This window comes from Xyrauchen texanus, chromosome 11 (genome assembly GCF_025860055.1).
Source record: "Xyrauchen texanus isolate HMW12.3.18 chromosome 11, RBS_HiC_50CHRs, whole genome shotgun sequence".
Taxonomy (NCBI): Eukaryota; Metazoa; Chordata; class Actinopteri; order Cypriniformes; family Catostomidae; genus Xyrauchen; species Xyrauchen texanus.
This window is the reverse complement of record NC_068286.1, coordinates 41,299,119-41,316,879: the sequence shown is the minus strand read 5'-3', so window position 1 is coordinate 41,316,879 and position 17,761 is coordinate 41,299,119. Positions and strand designations below refer to the sequence as shown.

General features: G+C 34.8%; 1 non-coding gene across 1 annotated transcript; it reads right to left on the bottom strand.

Moving 5' to 3' along the window:
- Window positions 1-5,946: 5,946 nt before the first annotated feature.
- LOC127652238 (small nucleolar RNA U3) lies at window positions 5,947-6,161 on the bottom strand. Its single transcript, XR_007971688.1, has one exon. It is a non-coding gene; the product is annotated as a small nucleolar RNA U3 (small nucleolar RNA).
- Between the last annotated feature and the right edge of the window lie 11,600 nt (window positions 6,162-17,761).

The window sequence follows — 17,761 nt, the reverse complement described above, 5'->3', positions numbered from 1 at the left end:
TCATCACTCCAAACAGGGAGGCGTTTAAAGAGACACGGACTTACAACAGAGCGCCCCAGTGGATGAGTGTCAATACTGTAGGCTTTTGCTTTAATTTACTTTTGCCAGCACATGCATTGCATTGTCTTAGGTATTTAAAGGGTATTTATAATAGTTGAAGGTTGAACGTTTGAATTTACATTGCATAATGTACATAATTAAAAAATCGGACGTGTGAAAATTAAATTACAATTAAAGAAATATTCTGGGTTCAAAACGAGTGAAGCTCAGTCGACACCATTTGTGGCATAATGTTGATTACCACAAAATTAAATTCGACTCGTCCGTCCTTTTCTTAAAAAAAGAACAGAAAGTGGCAAATATCGAGGTCACAGTGAGGTACTTAGAATGGAAGTGAATGTGGCCAATTATTGGATGGTTTAAAGGCAGAAATGTGAAGCTTATAATTTTATGAAAACATTCATTAATTCCTCTGTTAAAGTGTATTATTTGAGCAGTAAATCGCAATTTTACAGTCATTTTAGGGTTTGTTGACATCGTCATGGCAACGAAGTTGTTAAATTGACTATAACTTCACACATACTTAGTAAGTGATTTTATCACACTAAAATCATGTTAACACGCATCACATTTTTTTGTCTTATGGCTATTCTTTGGAAATAGTAAGTAATTTAACGTTTACAGATTGGCCTCATTCACTTCTACGGAAGAGGATTAGGGCCAAGCAATAATAAAAAAAAATAAAGCCATCTCGAGATTAAAGTCATTATAATGCGAGATTAAACTCGTTAAATTTCGAGAAAAAAGTCGAAATACAATCTTGAGAATAAACTCATTAAATATCGAGATTAAAGTCATTATAATGCGAGATTAAACTCGTTAAATTTCGAGAAAAAAGTCGAAATACAATCTTGAGAATAAACTCATTAAATATCGAGATTAAAGTCGTTATAATGCGAGATTAAACTCGTTAAATTTCGAGAAAAAAGTCGAAATACAATCTTGAGAATAAACTCATTAAATATCGAGATTAAAGTCATTATAATGCGAGATTAAACTCGTTAAATTTCGAGAAAAAAGTCTAAATACAATCTTGAGAATAAACTCATTAAATATCGAGATTAAAGTCATTATAATGCGAGATTAAACTCGTTAAATTTCGAGAAAAAAGTCGAAATACAATCTTGAGAATAAACTAATTAAATATCGAGATTAAAGTCATTATAATGCGAGATTAAACTCGTTAAATTTCGAGAAAAAGTCTAAATACAATCTTGAGAATAAACTCATTAAATATCGAGATTAAAGTCATTATAATGCGAGATTAAACTCGTTAAATTTCGAGAAAAAGTCGAAATACAATCTTGAGAATAAACTCATTAAATATCGAGATTAAAGTCATTATAATGCGAGATTAAACTCGTTAAATTTCGAGAAAAAGTCGAAATACAATCTTGAGAATAAACTCATTAAATATCGAGAATAAAGTCATTATAATGCGAGATTAAACTCGTTAAATTTCGAGAAAAAGTCGAAATACAATCTTGAGAATAAACTCATTAAATATCGAGAATAAAGTCATTATAATGCGAGATTAAACTTAACGAGTTTTTTCTCGAAACACAACGACTTTATTCTCGATATTTAATGAGTTTATTCTCAAGATTGTATTTCGACTTTTTTCTCAAAATTTAACGAGTTTAATCTCGCATTATAATGACTTTATTCTCGAGATGGTTTTATTTTTTTATTATTGCTTGGCCCTAATCCTCTTCCGTAAAAAAACATTAATACAACCAAGGAAAAAAATATTTTGTTGTCAATTCTGATGACTCTGTTGATGTTTTTTTTGCAGCATATTTGAAATGTTTATATATTTTTGATTCATGCTTGTTATTTTTTTATCTGCACTTTTTATTTATTTTTGCGCTTATCGTTATAAGATAATTTTTAATTAAAAAAATTACTTAAAATATGAGTTTGGATTGACCATTTTATTACACATTATAGCCTACATTATAGCCATTAGGTAAAGTCCATGAGGGGAATAGGGCATAAGGGATGATACACACACCCATATGTCATGTGCAGTGGGAATCCATTCAGAATAGGCTTTCTACTGACGTGATCACCATGTGAATGGGTCATTAGCAGCTCTAACTACTAGGGATGCTATAACCATAGACTTTTTACAGGCCAGAGCTGAATGCCTCAGATCTCTTTCTCCCAACGTAACGACCATTCTGGAGTCCGTAAGGACAAGTTAAGCTGTTTTGACAACCACCATAAAAAATACAAAAAGAGGAGTAAGAAGAACAACAAACTTAAAAACACCACAACATTTATTTTCTGGCTAAACGTTGCAGTGGAGACATATGATAAAGACTTGAATGCAGCATTCAGCATTCACGAGGACATCTATGCATTGGAGAGTTATTTGTTTGGATTTATTCATTCACAGAATTATAATTTGTGAGTATTCTTATACATATGCACAGACGTTATGATGAGCGAGCATCATTAGACCGCATTGTGACTTCCAAAAGACCCGAAACCTGTGATTTGATTTAATGTGCCGATAAGCTAGCCCATATTTTCTATTTTTAATTAGGATTATCAAATGTGATTAAGTTATGTATACCACTATGTCGTATTATGTTATATTCTCAATAAGTAAAGAATTATTATTTATGGGAGCAGAATACTTATCAAATGAAATATTATAAATATTTGAAAAAGAATCGCAAATTTCCATGACATGAATTATAGTGGAAGTTAGTACTGTGATCAAATTATTTGTATAATATTTGTCTCAATACATGCGTTTGAGTTTTACGCTTAACGAGATAACCAGAAATGCTATGTAGTTCAAACAAACCAGTAGGCTACAAGCTTTGTTATTAATTATCTGTCACACTATTTTATTAATATTTGCTATTAAACAATATTGCCCCAATGCTTGATAATATTGATTATTTTTCAGAGTGACTATTTGTTTTCTGATGTAACCCCAATAGTCTATTTGCAACTTATACAACAAAGTGAGTTGAGAGTGTTGCTTCAATGGTGTGGAGCACATTGTAGGTGTGCTGGTGTCTGGATGACCAGAATTGAATTCTACATATGATGTATTCTTATTTCTATTCTATTTCTTGACTCAGCTCTTAATATTTTTTTATTACATTTGTAATAAATAAAAAGTAATGTAAAGGTAGTTTTCTTCTATGTTGCTTTTATACTTAACATAGAGGGATCAACATTGACATCTAGTGGTACAAATTGGTACTTACAATAATCTCTTATCATTAGAATAATGCAACCATGTTTCATTTTTTGGTTACAAGTATTTTACTACAAAATACCATGGTGATACTATGGTTATTTTATCTTTAGAGGATGTCAGGACAGATCCATTTTCCAATCGGTTTAGTGCATTATATAGGACACCCTTTTAACACTTTTATAGGGACATTTCTAGGATTTGTTTTAACAGACAGGCGTTACCCTGAGCTTTAGTTATTCACACCTTAACTCGAAGGGAGAAGGATGTGTTTAAATCTTTTGTTTGAGCTGTAAAATATGCAGCGTGTACTCACCTGTTGCCATTTATAATGACGCATAATATTTGGGAGCTGCGTTTCGACAAGAAATAGATGTACAATATTTAATATGTCATAATGTCATATTCTGACAAGACCATCATATTGTGAACGTGAAGCATAAGTTAACATGGCGTTAACATTGCTTGATAATGTGCACAATTACACCCAGAATAAAGAACCCTCATTTGAACCTAAATATGCTCACTACTAATATTGTTCTCTAATAGCTCAAATTGATAATGCCATGTAAAGTTGTTAGTCAGGTCTGTAGCAAAGTATTCAGGGCCGCCTTACTGTACATTGCTCTGGGCCCCTTTCCTATTCAAAAATACAGTTTAGGATTTGATGTGGGCCCCTAGAATCATTACCACCTTTCACCACACTACCTATGGCCCTGGTGTTAGTCATGTTGTTTTTGAACCAGATCGAATCTCCTGCAGTCAGATCGAAGTTTTTTTTATGTCATTTTGCCGTTCGTGCTGATTATGCCACTTATTTTCATCTGTACAAGTATGCCAACGTTAGTAAGTTTTTTCAGAAATCAGCCCCAGTTAAACCATAACACCAGAGAAGGGTGTAGAGCAGAGGTGCCCAAACTTTTCCCTATGAAGGGCCAAAAATCTAACTTGAATGAGGACAGTGGGCCAAAAGTAAACTTTGCATTAATCAAACTGTATAATTTTTAAATGAATTATTAATACTGCACAACACACATAACTCTAAAATTAAAACAATCAAGTGTCCTATACTTACACAATGCACATAATTGATTTCAATATAATGTTTATGTATGTTGTGTCTCTTTCTCATTTGTGAGTCACTTTGGATAAAATGTCTGTTAAACTACTAAACGTAAGCGTCTCTTAAAGCATGGTTACTGTCTCTTTAAGAACAGCGCATCTCCTCACATTGAACTCACTTCTGTGCAGTTTTGGAGAAATGACGTAATACTATGACGTAGGCTCTCGTTTTGTGACAAAGACGATATTAAAGATATTTATTATCATAGACCAAGGCTACACATTGGCCTGGAGGAAATAAAAGCTAAGCAGCACATTTCTGCAAATTAAAAAATTGAGAAGCTTATTAACTTAGATTAAACAACCTTGATTATGCAAGGGTGTAGATTTGGTTTGAAATGTCATAATTAACATTTAAGATATGTAATCTTAAAACTAATGCAATTTTAACCAGTTATTTGTTTCCATAGGATTGCGTTGAAAACTATTCTCATCTACAATAGAGTTTTTCCCTAAAATACATTTTAATTTAAGATATCTACAATTGATTTATTACTAGTACAAATTATAAGTTATCTCTAATTAAGTTATTAATAGTAATACAATCAATTATAGATATCTGTAATTGAATTATGACTAGTCAGAACTTAATTAAAGACACATTTAATATGGTTTTGGCTAGTCATGATTCAATTACAATTAAGTTATTGCTGGCCTGAGTCAAATGGGTTAACTCTAAAGTCTCTACAATGTTCTGGTCCAGAGATATGTATTTTAATACTACGATGTTAGGGTGACCCCGTCTAGTTGCTAGGCTGTTGCCAGTGTTATTCTAACAAGATGTTTTCTAGTCTGAGACAAATGAGTCAAACTGGAATTCTGTACAATGAACTGGTCCAGTGATGATGTGTTTTGTTACTCAGTTCCTTGGGTGTGCTAATTTGGTTGCTAGGCAATTATCCTGCTATTCCTAAAAGTTCCGAATTATCCTAAAATCTTTGAAATATTTGTAACTTCAGAATGTAACTTCATATTTGTAGAATATTATATTTTATTGCCCATGATATACGTATACACCATAATTAATTTGTTTAATATTTAATCGAGGGAACTACATTACATCTCAATATCATTAGAACACTGCACTTTATTAATCTATAATCTCACACTGGACAGCCAACATATTCTCCTCAATATACTACTTCATATACATATATATATTTCATATACTCCTTACTGCATTGTATATTGTGTATTCTATATTGTGTGTATTGTATATAATTATTGTGTTGTGTAAGTATGTGTACATTTGATATGTAAATTGTTTGTGTAAGTATGTTGTTTATTGTAATTGGTATATGTCTCGTCACTGCCATGACTGTTATGTTGCTCGAAACTGCACACAAAAATTTCACCTGCTGTTGCACTTGTGTACATGATAGTGTGACAACAAAATGATATGATTTGAAAACGTTTATGATACATACAAAAATACATTTTCAAATTAATTATTATGCTACATTATTACTACTCATAATAACTCAAACAAATTTTCTCAATAGCGTTTCTACTTAAATACAATCTATTTTTAACTCTGAAAACAAACCACTCCGCACATACTCCTTCCATCCGCAATACAAAATGCATTGGGGAACGTTCATCAATAAAACAAAGCGTATGACATAAATCATTACTCTGAATTCGATTCACGCTCAGAAAGAAGTATCAAAACTCTTCATCGTGGTCTGGGAGACATAACACTTTCGAAACACATTTCCTAGTTAAATACTATAGAAATGATCCCTGAAAGTATAGTCTTAATCTGAACAGTCAAAACCAAGCTCGACACTATACTGACACTCCGAGTCTCACTGACGGTGCTCGGTTGTTGTTCACTCTGGCTGTAGACTAATCAGCGTTGAGGAAAACAACGGAAATGGTATTTCAATAATCTTTTCAGCTCTAAAAACCTATAAAAAATGGACACATGCACTGATTAATAGCACTATATATAGGGGAAAACAAGTTCTCCGGTGTAATAAAAAATTACGAAGTACACGAAAATGTGTGTGCGCTTACTCACCGATGTCAAAAACAACACTTTACAATTACACACCTGTGGACGTTTAAAGCATGTCCTTATTGATCGGGTTACATATATTACTTAAACCACAGCAGACACTTTATTTTCATTATAATAACACAGTTAATTAATATATTACTTTAAGTATTTATAGTTACCCACAATGCAATTTCCAAATTCATGCTCAATGAGATAGCCAAGCAACCAATCAGCTAAGAGACCACTTACAATCTCACAAAAGAGGACAGAACATTTGGAATAAAGAAGCGTAGAGGCAGAAATAATCAGACCTTAAAAGCAGTCATATGACGTTTGTAAACATCTAATGGCATGCGTTATTTGTATTTTAAAACGACTATTTCCTCCCATTTTATTTATTTGCGGTTAGAGCGCATTGGTGCAGCAGTACAAATGGTCCGGCGAGAACTCGCCTACTCTACATAAAGGTTCCGCCAAGAGTAAGAGCAGCACAACAGCAAGCCAAAAGATTTATAAATCCAGTTATTTTTTTATATTTGATAAGAATACGAGTTTCTTGATTTGGTTTTAAGAGATATTGTTGTTTAATATTTGCATTTAATAAATTAAAAAGTCAACATCAATTAAATACAATTACCAATGGTTAACAATATGATTATAATGGAAGAGGATGGTGGATTAATATACACATTGACAGTCACTGAACCGCAAACATATGAACACTCTAAATAAACGAAAATTGTTCTTTAGATTTTCGTTTATTTAGAGTTTATTTTAGCCTCAAGCTATTTCGGGCAGCCCCGACTCACAACTACGAGTCGGGAAAAGCGTGCCTGCTACAGTTTCATGCTTTGCACTCCAAATTAACTTGGGCATTCTGTTTCATCGATACAAATTTAAAGCACAAACACAATGTCTTAGCTATAATTATTTATATGCATGGCCATTAAAGTAGGCTACTTTTGTTAGGGAACAGAAGAGGACGATGCTATAAGCACAGCAGCCATCTCGAGGTAAACATCATTATGGTCCACTTTACCTGTTATGTCTCCCAAATCGGCAGAAACATTCTATTTAAATATAAACAGAGAGATACAACTGTATGTATATTTCTATTAGCTTTGTTACACTTGATGCATAGTAAGAGACAATACTTTTGGCGGCTAGACTAAAACCAATTTTTCTCGTTCAGTCAATTAGCACTGCGTTCAATTAACTAGCCGAAACATAATTTGCTGGATGATTCTAAAGGAAACGTTTGCTAAAACATTTAGAACAGATGCTTACCCATGTCAAAATATATGTTGACTTAAAATGGGGGAAAAAAATGGGCAAATTGTAATCCATGTCCAGCCAGGTTACCAAGTATGGTTAGGCTACACAACCAGAGGAATGTGATGTCATATTTTGCTAAGTAATTAGATAATTTATTTTTGTCCTTGTAATGGATTTATTATAAAACAGGACGCAGATTAATTATTTCATTATTTCACAAATTATTTCTTAGTTTTACAAGCAGAATCATCTGTATACAGCATTACAAAAGCTACTGGCCAATTAATAGTTACATCTAAATATACATCCAAATGCATAACTTCTCATAATCTTAACTAAACCTAAAATGAGATCATCTTAAAGTAACAAAAGGAAATCAGACCACACAGTCACTGCAGCCATCTGCTGGTACTGTTTCCACTCCGAGGTGTCGGACTTTTATTAAGCAGCCCAAGAGAGTTAAAGGTAGACATGGGCATCCTGCAGACACAAAAGAAAGTGGATTGCGAGCAGGAAAATTTTAAGGCTAAAGAAAATCAAATAACAATAAAATTTAATTAGTAAAAACCCCCATCTCACTTTTGTACGTCACATAAATAATTATGGTCTTCCAGTGTACAATTCATCTATTGAGCATTGCAGAATAAAACAGTTGAAAACATCGAAAACACAAAAAAGTTGACAATTTCTCAAGTAATTCTATAATTTATTATGGTTGTTACCTTTAAATGTCATCTTTATCAATCTCTGCCTTTGTCAAAAAAGAAAGAAAAAAAAATGAAATGAAAAACATTTATATACCAGATTATCCAATTACTTTCTTAGTTTTATATAATTTATAAATAAACAATATTTTTTAAATATAATGTTTATATAGTATTCTAACAAAATCTATATTATAAAAGGTACATTTCAATTGCAGGCTATGAAAGGACATTTTTTTGATATTATTGCTACACATAAATTGTGATATTTTAATCATATCCATATTAAATCACCTTCATTGCACAACTTTTCGAACTTTATGAGGGAATTCCAAATCTTTATTTCTCAAGATCTCAAGGTGAAGTTATAGTGTTACTCTCTCAAGATTAAGTTATAACACAGCATACTTAAACTGTGACTGCACAAATCATGTGAGATAAATTCTGTGTGAGATAAATAATTCCATATTAAGATTAAAGTTATAGAACATTATATTACACATAGCCCTCACAGTATAATTCGGTACATAACAATATTTGCTGTTATAATTCTTTATATTTGTCATTGTAAAATAAGCGTAAATAAGAATCTACTGATTTAAACACCATATTGAATTTTGTATCGATTTGTATCTCATCCTGCTTAATATACAAAAATACATGAACTCTAGCTTTTCTGAGCATCTATGCATGACTTTAAATCATACAAAATGTATAAACCTGTAGCAATTTCAATTCAGTTACAAGGCAAAGGTTTCTCACTTACAAACAAGAGAGTATAAAGTTTAAAGAGTTACATCATGCAAGGCTATGCTGGTACAGAACATGCTGTGCAAGATCAGAAGAGGACGAGAAGAGAAAGAGGTAGATCTGTGGAATCTCTTGCAATACGACTTCTCTCTGGAACGCTTCCAGCAGACAAATCTTTTACTTTATGGGAAGGAAAATCCAGGATCCTCATTCGCCTGGAGCAAAGGGAAATGAAGCGGAGCCGATAGAACCTTTTTTCCTGTGATGCTGCCACCACCATGCTTTACTGTAGGGATGTTATTGGCTAGGTGATGAGCGGTGCCTTGTTTCCTCCAGACAATGAGTTCAATCTTTGTTTCATCAGACCAGAGAATTTTGTTTCTCATGGTCTGAGAGTCCTTCAGGTGCCTTTTGGCAAACTCTAGGCGGGCTGTCATGTGCCTTTTACTGAGGATTGGCTTCCATCTGGCCACTATACCATACAGGCCTGATTGGTGGAGTGCTGTAGAGATGGTTGTTCTTCTGGAAGGTTCTCCTCTCTCCACAGAGAAACGTTGGAGCTCTGTCAGAGTGACCATTGGGTTCTTGGTCACCTCCCTGACTAAAGCCCTTCTCCAACGATCGCTCAGTTTGGCCAAGCGGCCAGCTCTAGGAAGAGTCCCGGTGGTTCCAAACTTCTTACATTTACAGATGATGGAGGCCACTGTGCTCTCTGGGACCTTCACTGCTGCAGACATTTTTCTGTACCCTTCCCCAGATCTGTGCCTCGATACAATCCTGTCTCGGAGGTCTACAGATAATTCCTTGGACGTCATGGCATGGATTGTGCTCTGACATGCACTGTTAACTGTGGGACCTTATATAGACAGGAGTGTGCCTTTCCAACTCATGTCCAATCAACTGAATTTACCACAGGTGGACTCCAATCAAGTTGTAGAAACATATCAAGGATGATCAGTGGAAACAGGATGCACCTGAGCTCAATTTTGAGTGTCATGGCAAAGGCTGTGAATACTTATGTACATGTGATTTCTTTCGTTTTTTATTTGTAATAAATTTGCAAAGATTTCAAACAAACTTCTTTCACGTTGTCATTATGGGGTATTGTTTGTAGAATTTTGAGGAAAATAATGAATTTAATCAATTTTGGAATAAGGCTGTAACAACAAAATGTGGAAAAAGTGAAGCGCTGTGAATACTTTCCGGATGCACTGTATAAGTCAAACTACATTGTGTTAATGTTTGATACAGTTCAAACAGTGCCAACCTTAAAAACAAGTGAAGTTTGATCAGTGGTTAAACGTGTTGAGACGGTTCCCTCATACCTGAATGAACTGGTCCTTTCCAGAATAAAATGAAACATGCAGAAAATCACAGTATTACAGTTCTTGTATAGTGACAGGGCAGAAAGTCTTGGAGAAGCTAGAGAAGAGAGAACACTGGCGGCAGTTTATATAGTATTTTTTTCAGAAATGTTATTTTTTTGTACTTTGTAATTGTGGTGAAAAATAACTGTAGCAAAGTTGAATACTTAACCTAACCCTAACTCAAGTAAAAGTACCATTATTTATTTATACTTAAAAAAAGTTGCATTTTTAAAAATGTACTCAAGTACTGTAACAAGTGTAGTTGTCATTTGTCTATTTTCACTTCTGGCTACTGAATGGAGTCCTCATCTCACTTGAGTGGTCATGATTTTAAACATATGTTTCAAAATTACTTTTCATTTCTTTAGAAGTACCAAAGTTTTAATAAGGATAAAAATACTCCTTTAAGTGCACCTTTAACAATTACTTTGGTATTTGACCTGATTATGATGATGTCGACCCTTCAGGAAGCTAATAGATTACTGAGACGTACCCAGCACTAGATGGCACTGGAGTTGCAGTGATTATGTCTTGACACTGCTCAGCACCTGTTGCACTAAATGAAATCACTTGATGAGCACAGTTTTTTTTTTTTTTTACTATGTGGACCTATTTCATATTGAAACAGTTGAGGCGGTACAAATTGAAGGTCCTGTGCTTTTTTTCAAATTGTGTCTCAGACATGGACTTCACAGTTGCATTTGGTATTAGGGGGAGGGACATTCTCATTCTAGAGAGCCTTTAATTGAACAAAAATCTATGTAGGGCAAGATGAGAAATGAATAAGACTGTGAATTAAAAATGCACTTTTAAGAAATAAAGACAAAAGATTATCTCTGTTTTTTCTAACCCTGCATCCACGGTGTAGCTGGTCCTTCATGATACAGATGAACTCTTTGTAACTGAGCTGATCATCATGATCCACGTCAAAGATCTTGAAGATGTGTTAACCAGGTGACGGGTCAGCTTTAGGCCTGTGGTGACATACACCGCCCGTGCAAACTCATCTGAGAAAGTGAGGATAGTTAATTGTAATCATTACTAAATTATTTCTAGTTCTTCAATACCACAAATCAATAGCCTAATGAAAATCCTCACAAAAGATCAGTTAGCTAATCTAATCTGATCAGTAAATATTTTGTGTTTTAATTGTAGATTTTGAGTATGCATTTTATATATGTATTAAAGTAAAAAATAGTTCACCTTGTCCAATCGAACGGCTAGCAAAGTCTTCAAGGTTATTAAAGAACTGAAAAAAAGACCTAAACTCTTCAAAGGTGATGCCCTGTACTTGGAAAAGAAACATTAGCAAAAAAAAAAAAAAAAAAACAGAAATTAATGTATCATCCAAGAGACATTCAATCTAACAAACATTACTCCCATTAACTGTTACTCCATTCCATTTCAAAGAAAGAAGAATTCCACAAACATGACAGTCGCTGTGCAACTCATGCTTGTTAGCTGATGCGCATTTAGCTCTTTGTACTCTTCCAAACATATGGTCGCTTCATTGCATACAGTGACACATGAAATGATGAAAGGCATGAGTCATTTTAAAGCACTATGTCATAAACTTGTCAGCCTGTCTGAATGTGGAGAGGTGAAAACAAACAGCTTTAGATCATAGACAGAAATAAAAGAGATACCTTAGCAAGAACTCAAGGTTTATCAGACAACAGAACTCCACCAGCCTTTTGGACATTCCTGGACCCATTTGTCCAAACATCTCAGCTCTCTAACTATATTGTATGGCTAATATTAAAAGGAAATCTATAACATTTTACATGAAAACTGTAATATTTTACATGATTATAAAGGCTAAGAATTAATTTACAAAAGCATTGGAAATAATATATATGCAGTTATAACAACATTCAAAAAAGTGTAACTTTCATGTAATACCATCCAAATAGTGAGCCATTTTACCTCACGTTATAAATGAATCCCGTCATAAACACTCAACAAAGGAAACATCAATGTTAAGTATTAGCCCAAAATCTATGATTAGACCTAAAAAAAGATCATCTTGTCTCAGGTCAGATTTTAAGCACTTTCCTGAGGGTGATAGATGTATTATATGGATAAAGGGTAAATATATAAAGGGAGAAAATACCTTGACCAAATGCAGGAAATGTGGTTGCTGCCATTGTCACAGCTATAGGAATCTCGGTAAACCTCTCTGGTGAGTATTTAATATTGTTCTAGTGACACATTAGGCTTACCTGGGGATTAGTTAAGAATAAATTTCAGTTCAGGATTGATGTGCAGTATGTTTAAGACTGGATTTTGTTGGGTTGAGTTCTGGACTTGGCACTTATGGCAGAAAACCATAAACCACCCTCAATGAGAGTTTAGGGTCTATTCTATGGAAATTGCAGAGGAAGGTTAAGTCATTCTAGCCAAATGTGCAAACATTGTCAAAGAGGCCCCCAAACCTGATACCCTTAACACAAACAGATCTGGTACCAGGTTTGGTAGTCAGCGTCCTTACTTGCTGAGCTACCCAGGCCCCCAGTGTAAGTGTTTTAACTCATTTTGGACCACTGCATCTTACTATGAACTTCTAAAAATCTTGAAGTTTTAAAGACAATTTAAAGAAAAATTGTATGGAAGCTTATCACTGTAATCAGCTCTCACAACAAGGTAATCTTGGCAAGTCGAAAGTAAACTGGAATTTACTTTCTTGAGCAATTGCCACAAGGCCAAAAGTGTAGGTAAGAAAATAATGTACTCTTGGCATACTCTGGCAGGCACCAACCTCTGGTTTCTTCCAGTGTGTGATAGAAAAGGGATGAAAGGAACTGTATGCACACTGCAGTGGAACATGAACCTGCAGAAAGTGCACTAACTGAACTAACTGCAGTAGTATACATGTATAATGACACACAGTATATAATGTACAGTAAAATTAATTACAGTAGTTGTTTTTATGATATAAATTAAAATACAGTAAATCAGCCATAAAGAAAAATGTATTACAGTATTGTTTGTCTGCTGTATATTAAATTACAGTGTGCACACAGTGTTGAACTAACCACAGTAAGCACAGTTGTTCAAATTTGTCAAGATAATAGCTGTGTTAGTAAAGATATTCATCTCTATTAGTAGCAATCATGCCATAATGCACAATCATTTTATTATTATATATAAGTTAAATCTATAAGCAAATATAATTGTGTATACACTGGAGCCAAAAGTTTGGAATAATGTACAGATTTTAGGATTGAGAAGGAAATTGGTAATTTAATTCACCAAAGTGGTGTTCAGCTTATCACAAAGTATAGTCAGGACATAACTGATGTAAAAATCAGCACCATCACTATTTGAAAAAAGCAATTTTTGATCAAATCTAGACAGGCCCCATTTCCAGCAGCCATCACTCCAACACCTTATCCTTGAGTAATCATGCTAAATTGCTAATTTGGTACTAGAAACTTGCCATTATATCAAACACTACTGAAAGCTATTTGATTTGTTAAATTAAGCTTAACATTGTCTTTGTGTTTGTTTATGAGTTGCCACAGTATGCAATAGACTGGCATGTCTTCAGGTCAATATTAGGTAAAAAATGGCAAAAAAGAAACAGCTTTCTCTATAAACTTGTCAGTCAATTATTGTTTTGAGGAATTAAGGCTATACAATGCTTGAAATTACCAAAAAAACTGAATATTTCATTCAAAGGTGTACAATACAGTCTTCATAGACAAAGGACAACTGGCTCTAATATGGACAGAAAGAGATGTTGAAGGCCAGATGTGCAACTAAACAAGAGGATAAGTACATAAGAGTCTCTAGTTTGAGAAATAGACACCTCACATGTCCTCAGCTGACAGCTTCATTGAATTCTACCTGCTAAACACCAGTTTCATGTACAACAGTAAAGAGAAGACTTAGGGGGCAGGCCTTATGGGAAGAAATGCAAAGAAAAAGCAACTTTTGAAACAGAAAACAAAAAGAAAATATTAGAGTGGAAAAAGAAACACAGACATTGGACAACAGATAATTGGAAAAGAGTGTTATGGATCTTAACCCCGTTGAGCTTTTGTGGGATCAACTAGACTGTAAGGTGCGTGAGAAGTGCCTGACAAGACACATTTATGGCAAGTGCTACAGGAAGTGTGGGTTGAAATGAGTATCTGGATAAAACGAACAGCTATAATGCCAATGATCCGTAAAAATTTAATTGCTGCACGTGGAGGATTTTTTGATGAGAACTCTTTGAAGTAGATACAATTTTTTTTCAAATTGTAATAGTAATTTTTCACATTATTAATGTGTTTAATTGTTGTTAGGTTCTAATTTACAAGCAAACCAAGAGACACAAAATAACATAATATTTGCACCCAGATAATAGAATCAACTCAGTGACTGCCTGGGAGAGCCAATTCTTTACTTCAAAAGTGTGAGTTTGACACTTGTTTTTATACATATTATCCCCTTTTCTCCCAATTTGGAATGCCCAATTCCCAATACTTAGTAGGTTCTTGTGGTGGTGTGGTTACTCACCTCAGTCCGGGTGATGGAGGACAACTCTCAGTTGCCTCCATTTTTGAGACATCAATCCGCGCATCTTATAAGATGCTGGTTGTGCATGACACCACGGAGACTCCGCATGTGGAGGCTCATGCTACTATCCGCGATCCATGCACAACTTACCATGCACCCCATTGGGAGCGAGAACCAATAATCACGACCACAAGGAGGTTACCCGATGTGACTCTACCCTCCCTAGCAACCGGGCCAATTTGGTTGCTTAGGAGGAGACCTGGCTGGAATCACTCAGCACACCTTGGATTCAAACTTTTTATTCCAGAGGTGGTAGTCAGCATCAATACTTGCTGAGCTACCCAGGCCCCTGACAATGGCTTCTTAAATAAACATTGTACTAAGAAGTCTGTTTGCAGGATGAAAGGGTTTGGTGATATTAGCTGTGTAGAGGTGAGAACAAGGAGACAGTAAGATTTAACTGCAGGTTACATACAAGTGTCACACTATACAATCACTATCTGCTGATGGGGCAGAGGAGCATTCAAGGGTGAACGACAACTCAAGGAGTGGGAATTTGTGTGCTCTAGAAATTTGACTGGATAGAAGGGGTATGTGTTAGTAGACAGAAGTTGTCTTTTTTAGCTGAATGACCCATTGCAACTTTTAAACTCTTTGAGAGCTTTCCCATGGGCACAACAGAAATGTTCATAGGCTTTAACCAATAAGCTTCTTGTAGATGTAAATCTGGTGGTAGCAGGGCCAGATTGGGGTTGAAGAGGGTAAGTTAGAGAGGTGAAAGTGTGAGCAGGGCCAGGTGGTCATCACAATTGTCCAACGCTTTTCCTTTCAAATGAACTTAGCAGCTAGGTGGGGTTTCTCATTACCTTCTCATAAGGTATGCACAGAGCATTTTCTCCAGATAGATGCAGATATCCTCTACATTAGTGTGTCACAACAAGATTCGGGCAAATCCTCCTCACTGATGGTGGTCATGCCTTTAGAATAGGTCAGGAACTCAATCTCCAACATCTCAGTTTGCAGTACATGAATCTGAAAGAAGGATGACAATAACTGTACATATAAAAGAATATTCAGTTATTAATCAGAATTTCATCATATTCCAATTGCTTCATGGAAACACTTTAATCCATTACCATGACTTGATTAATCCTTTTTTATGGTTTCTAGAAATCTATATAGGTATGTGCCATGTATCAATCAGAAATGTTATTTATGTAAACACTTTATCTGGAATATTCACCATTACTGAACATTTATTTACTGTACAGTATATATGCATGTCCAAACAGGCAATTCTAATTTATATTTGATAGATTTAATTGGGAAAGTCAAGCTGTTTAAAAAACACACTCAATTTCAGTTCAATTCAATTCAATGGGCTTTATTGGCATGAAAGTTTCAAAAACAATGTTGCCAAAGCATCATATAGAATAAATAAAATAAAAGCAAAATACATTTTGTCCCATAACTTAGACAGTATATAATATAATTATTAGTAATATATAAATAACAATAATATATAAATTACTATTATTATTTATTTTACCACATCACATCACATTGTGTGTGTGTGTGTGTGTGTGTGTCCAGATCTCTCTCTCTCTCTCTCTCTCTCTCTTAACTTACAGTACGTTAAGAAGTCATGACCCACATTTTGCTTGTAATTTGTTGTACAAAAATACTAAAATTCAGCTAAATAAATGATAAGAGTGAGAAACATTCTGTTATTTTGTGTCTCTCTGTTGTGCATATGTCTCTATTAAACAGCACTGTGGCAGCAGTGGAGTCATTCAGGTTCCTGGGCACTGCCATCTCACAGAACCTGAAGTGGGAGACCCTCATTGACTTTGTGAAAAAGGCCCAGCAGAGGTTGTACTTCCTTCACCAGCTGAGGAAGTTCAACCTGCCACAGGCACTGCTGATACAGTTCTACTCAGCAGTTATTGAGTCTGGCCTCTGCATTTAAATAGCTGTCTGGTTTGGTTCAGCTATGAAATTGGACATCAGAATAATACAAAGTATAGTTCGGACTGCTGAGAGGATTATTGGTCACCCCCTGCCCTCCGTTCAAGATCTGTACACTTCCAGAGTGAGGAAAAGAGCTGAAAAAATCACTCTAGATCTCACTCACCCAGCCCACTACCTTTATGAACAGTTACCTTCTGGATGGCACTACAGAGCACTGAGCACCAGAACAGTTTTTTCCCTCAGGCTATCCAACTCATGAACATTTAAAACTGCCCCAACTATAAATAAGCCAACAATAGGTTGATTTAGCTGAAAAGTTCATCACTGTGGCTCTTTGGCACTAAACATTCCTCTGTTTGTTTGAGTGCCCCATCCATCCCAACACAGCTACACTGGCTCAACCAGTGTTGTGCATTCAGGATGGTTCAATCTATTTTTACAACCAATAGTTGGGAAACCAAGGTGATGAATGTTTTCTGGAGACTGTTGGAAAACAGTGATTATTTTTAAGTTTTTGTTTTGCAATTTTTTCAAAATATAAATTACACATGCACCTCAGCTTTAAATCCAAGTCTTCATACCTGTAGAAGTCATCAAAGGTTAGCTCTGCCTTCCCCTTCTTGCCAAAGTAGTGCACAAGCAGAGTGGTGTCAGTCATCATGTTCTCATCCGCACACTGTGAATGGTGATGAGTGGTAGTGAAGAGGGCAAGACAAGAAAAGAAAACAATATAAAAAATCTTGCAGACTTTAAAATAAGAAAGCAGTCTGTACCAGCCTTGCAG